Below are 6,037 nucleotides of genomic sequence, written 5' to 3' on the forward strand. Positions count from 1 at the left end.
AGCCTAAAGTGAGCAAAAAAATCTTCTTTCCCGTCTGTTCCCCCCTCAAAGCGCAGAACGAATTGCTCCTCACCTCGGGCTGTTTCAAGTTAGGAGGCAACACACAGGTAACACAAAACAAACACATGTACACATACATACATACATACATACATACATACACATAACCTGTATATAGCATATAAACTGGTATTACCCCCCCCCCACACACACACACACACATACACACCGCGACTCACACGCCTCGACTCAGACACAGGTAGGACTTAAGGTCTTATCGGGCTCCCCCAGCTGTGTCGCCAGACACCGCCCCCCTCTCCTCGTGTCTGCGGGAGTTAAAGCGGGTGTGTTTAAAATTAGATTTAACATCGATCATTTCCCTGGCCTGAATGGGGCCCATGTCAGAGTCTGGCAGGGGCAATCCCTCACCCACCTCCCGTCTGCCTCGCCTCAATGGGCCATCAGTCAGACCCGCAGGTGCGAGAGGGGGAGAGGGAGAGAGCAAGAGAGAGAGAGAGAGAGAGAGGGAAGGAATGAACGAGGGGAGAGAGGGAGGGATTGAAAGCCAGAGAGAGATAAAGGAATCAAGCAAGCTGAGATGTAGGTGAAAGGGGGCCGGGGCCAGGAGGGAGAGACAGGTGAAGGGGGGTATGTACGGTAGAGGGACGATGGATGAGGAGGGGGGAGAGAGACAAAAAGAGAGAGTGAAGAAAAGAAAAGAGCAGGGCAGACATGGAGGGAGAAACAGAGAGGAAAACAGGCAGTGAGAGCGAGAGAGAGAGAGCACAGTGATGGAGAATGGAAGGAGGAGAAAGAGGAGGGTCCAAAGTCAGAACAGAGGTAAAAGAAAAGAAAACGAGAATTACAGAAACAACACCCTAGAGGTGAGAGCAAAGAAAGAAAGTCTAGTGGGTTTTTGTAATACAACACAACATTGTCACAAACACTGTCGTGGTGTTGTACACACACACACAGTAGACGATGGCTCCGTAGGCCGGCGTGGTTTCTGAAGGACAGAAAGACGACTTGGTTGTGGCCATTTGGAAAGGTCCAATGTCATTGATGAACACAAATGGCCAGGTTGGGTACCACATCTCTGTCACTTCTCTTGAAAATTATCATCTTCTGTAAAATCCCAAATTACTCTCGCAGGCATCGAGTCCAGGTTGGAGCAGGATAGTAGTGCAAGCATGTCTGCCATGAAATAAACCACAGTTGATTTTGAATATTTCAACAAAGACGAGCGATAAATGATCTGTGCCTAATCAGATTTTCAAAAAAGAAGAAGAAAGAAATCCAAATATCTGAAACTTTATTTGAAAAAATATGGCTGCCAGGAAGTGATGTTACCGACTCTTTGACACTCCATGAAGGATGTGCTCTCTTTATGACCAAAATAGCCATCGACAAACAGAGAGAGAAAGACAGATGAGGAGGGCAATGAAAACAGAAGGAAGGGTTTAGAGATGGTAAGTAATAAGAAGTAGATGGATGATTTCATACATCGCTTTATGAGAGAAATGTTTGATTGCTTTTCTATCTTGTCCATGTAAAATATGTCTTCACCTCCGCCTCGGCATATGAAGTCATCTATATAGCTGTCTATGTGTCATTACGCAGCACATAACTCACGTTAATTCCTAAAACAAGCGTGTGGTGAAGATGCAGGCTTTGTTCTGCTATGTATGTAGGGCTTCACTCGTGCAAGAGTTGTACTACTGATTTTAGGAAGTCCAAAACGGTTCAGACACCAGGTTACATCGACAATGTCCCCGTTGAAATTGAGAGGAAATTCTGATTTGTTGGTGTTCTGATCTGACTGGAGAGGGGAAGATGGCGGTGCGAACGCACATTTGCGACAGCCTCACCCAGTACCGATAATGCAGTGTCTTTGTCCACGTCGGGTCATCATGTGAAGAATTTTGCGAGAATTTATGTCTGTGATCATTGATCCCCCCCCCCCCCGTTTAATGGTTGGGAGAGCTAGAGTTGGAGCAGCTGGGGGAGCCTGGTCTGGTGCATCTGGTAGGCCCAAGGACCACGGCCCTGCACAGAGCTGTGCCCGAAGAGGAAACACCGAGGCGGTCTGACAGCGGCCTCACCTAGCGTCGACTGTGCAGTGTTTTTGTCTGCGTTTGTGACGTCGTGTGTTGTGTGGGGGAGGTGTGTCGAAGGCTGGGAGAGCTAGAGTTGGAGCGGCTGGGGGAGCCTGGTCTGCTGCATCCGGTGGGCCCAAGGACCACGGCCCTGCCCGGAGCTGTGCCCGAAGAGGAAACACCAAGGGCGGTCTGACAGGATGCAAAAGTGGGGAGGCTAAGCTAACTGCTAGCCCATGCAGACCGGCAGTTCCGACAGTCATCCTGGCTGGCGTTCGTTGTCTGGATGATGGAGTTTTTGGACTGTTTCATTGAATGGACTGTGATGTTAACTGTTTTAGTGTTTTTTTGCTTTGTTCTCTCTGTTTTTGCATGTTTTTGGTGGTGTCGTTTTTGGGAAATTTCGGTATATGTTTTTATCTTTTGTGTCGCACTGCTGTGGGCTGGGAGAAATGAAATTTTGTTTCTTTTGTGTACGCAAGTATACAGATGAAATGACAATAAATTGTTCCCGATTCCTGATTCAGATCTCAGACTCCCCCTCCTGGTCGCTAAACACCAGTTGTGTCACTAAGAAGGCAGAACAGAGACCATACTTTCTGAGATGTCTTAAAAAATGCAGAATGTCCACAAAAACCCTGGTCAGTTTCCTATCAGACTACCATAGAGAGCATCCTTACTGGAAGCATACTGGTGTGGTTTGGCAACCTGACTGAACAGGACCACAAACAACTGAGGAGGATACTAAAAACAGCTTCAAACATCATAGGAGCAGCACTGCCACGACTTCGGCACATGTAGACCACCCGTTGCAGAAGGAAGGCCCTAAGTATCATGGAGGACACCAGCCACCCATGTCTTATTTTTTCGTTTTTTATTATTTCCTAACATATAGTTTTTAAGGGCTGAGAGCGCCAGGGCACATGCATTTCATTGTATTTGAAGGTATTTTTTTATAGATGTATATGTGAAACTCGAACTTGAGTGAAATCCCAAGCAGGGGCCACAATGTCTGTAGCGCACCCAGTCTATCTTGTATATTTACAATTGGTTTTCCGTGTTTGTTACCTACCACTATTTGTTCTTTCTCTCACTTTCTTTGTGTGTATGTGTGTGTTGTGTATATTCGTCTGCCGGTACACGTTTATGTTTTCTCTGCTGGTTCCCCGCTGGCGCCACATGGATCTCCAACACAAAGCGGCATAGAGGGGACTCTATCCATTACCACAAAACAAGAACACTGTCCAGGCGTCATCCAGAGCCCCTGGCTGACCCAGACCTATTGCGACTGTCTAGACTGAACACGGGCAGGGGTGGCGACTCGAAAAGATTTCACCGACACTTGTCTAAATAAACTCTGATCCCTGACTGTAGTGCTACTAGAAAACTAGGGAGACTATTTTCAGTGTGTGAGGTGTGTATGTAATAATGCTGATGAGGACAAAAGGAATGCAATATAGACCAAACAGGGATGAAACTACATACAATAGTGTAATTATGTGGAACAGGAGGAGACATGAATAAGAATGTATCATAATGTATCAGCTTATTGATGCAAATAAAATGACATCAATGTACAACGTTGTACATCGTTACAAAGTGTTGCTGTTATTGTTGTAACATGGTATATAATATAGTATGTAGCTGTGAGGTGACTATAAAATGTATATTTCTGGTGAATAAAATAATATAGTGTAATATAGTGAGAGTATATAGCATTGTATGGGCATGAATGGTTGTGGAGTTGTGGTATGGTATGTTATTGTTGTAACGTGGTATATAATATAGTATGTGGTTGTGAGGTGAATATATAGTGTATATTTCTGGTAAATAAGATAATATAGTGTAATGTAGTGGGAGTATATAGCATTGTATGGGCATGAAGGGTTGTGGAGTTGTGGTACGGTATATGGTATAGTGTATGGGCAATATATTAAAAGCAATATGGTATCTATATGGGCACAGGTTGTTGATTATTCAACCATAACAAAACTCTGTATAGTGGCGACAAACCTGTTGTGCATACATGCTTGCCTCCAGTGTCCTGTTGCTGTTCCATTTATTTCTTGTTTTTGTCATTTTCATTTTTCTTTTTCTGTATGAGTTATGGCTGCTAGCGCTAGAAGTTCTGTGTACCAGAGTCAAATTCCTTGTGTGTCTAGGCACACTTGGCCAACAAAATTGATTCTGATTCTGATACAACAATCTTAAAACAAAATTTCTCAGTCTCCAGTGGTACAAAATGACAATATATTGTTTCCTCCAATTATCTCATATTATGTCTGTCATGGCAGGGTATTGTGATCCATGTTGCATTTTACAGTCCCTAAAGCATTACCCGATCCCAGAAATAGAAGCAGTACTTGGCAGGTGTGGCGGGCAGGGAGGCTGCTGAACAGAGCAGAATGAAGCATCCGGTACTCCGCCAGGCCCCACGAGAACATGGGGAAGAGCTCTGCTATTTAGGAGAAAAATGTGTTTTGTGTAAATAAGCCGGTTTGGGTACAACAAGCGATTTGAAAAGGGGATGAAAGAGGGTAGCGGTGTCGAATTCGTTTGACAAAATTTACAAACGCATTCTCGTGATTAACTGTGGTTTTCAAGGTAAGCTAGGAGGGAGAGCTTTTTTTCCCCCTGCCCACCACTGAAATGGGAAAGATGGATTGCTGTCTGCCTGACAGGACAAACAGATGGACGAATGGAAGGATCAAATGGATGTTCGTTCCCGGCCCATTCCAGAATTGCGGATACATTTCAACTGTCGAAAGAAAACAAAAAATAGGAATCTTTTTTTTTTCATAAAACTTTTTTATTCTCCCAGAACACATTCTGAATTCAACATTTTCAGTATTTCCTGATCTCAAACCTGTAAGATTTAAGATATTTATTCTGAAAACCAATGTACTAACATGAAAATCGACCAACTCTGTTATAGACAAATCGGGTCAAATATATATAGTCAACAAATGTTATACAATTTTAAAACCCTGTCTTCCCAAAGACAACTTTTGTCTCTTCGTCCATTATTTCAACTTTAAGTCTAATAAGATAATTCTTCATAATTTTCTAATTCCATTATATTTCTGTTATCCTCTTCCAATGTTGTATTCTGTAAATTGTGACACAACATCCATTGCACGCTGTCCATCTTGGGAGAGCGATCCCTCCTCTGTTGCTCTCCCTGCCTCGGTGTTACGGCAAAATTCAGCCCCTTAGCAAGGATGTCCTTCTCCGCCTGGGTGAGTTGTCTGTCAGACAGATTCTTCACCCACTTGTCCACATCGCTGGCGTGTGTCTGGCGTCCGTCTCTCTGTCTGTCGATGAAGACGCCGTCCATTGTCTGCCAATGTCTCTGACGTGCAGCAAGTAGGTCGAACTTCCTTTGCTGCCTTGTTTTTGACTTTCCATGTTGTGCTAGACAAGCACAACTCAATCACACGTTGGAAGGTGGTCTCATCTAGACGTGACGTGAGTCTCTGCTGGATCTGCTCCGCTTTAACTTTCAAAGCATCGATGGTAAAATTAGTTTGTCTCACCCATTCGTTCAACAGCTGGCACTGTGCTTTCCGGAGGATCTTGTTGGCTTGGTGGCCCTTAACCGAAGATTTCATTTGCAGGCTGTTAGGAGTAATCCCACTCTGTCTGCAGCTGAGGCTGAATCTCAGGTGGTTCCTGTAGTCTGCCATTTTACACGCCGTTTGCTCGTACTCACACACAAGTTTAAGGCAATTCTCACCGAAATGAGTCAAAATGTCTTGATGCATGCATGCCCACTAATCTAGGTCAGGAAATCACAGAAAGTTGAATCAGTTCATCTGGACCTAATGTTTATTGGGAGAAACATTTCATCACCCATCTAAGTGACTTCTTCAGTCTCAACTGACTGCAGGGATCCCCACCCTTATAAACAGCACAGTTGCATAACGACCGAAACCTGTGAT

The sequence above is a fragment of the Lampris incognitus genome, chromosome 2 (genome assembly GCF_029633865.1).
Source record: "Lampris incognitus isolate fLamInc1 chromosome 2, fLamInc1.hap2, whole genome shotgun sequence".
Lineage (NCBI taxonomy): Eukaryota > Metazoa > Chordata > Actinopteri > Lampriformes > Lampridae > Lampris > Lampris incognitus.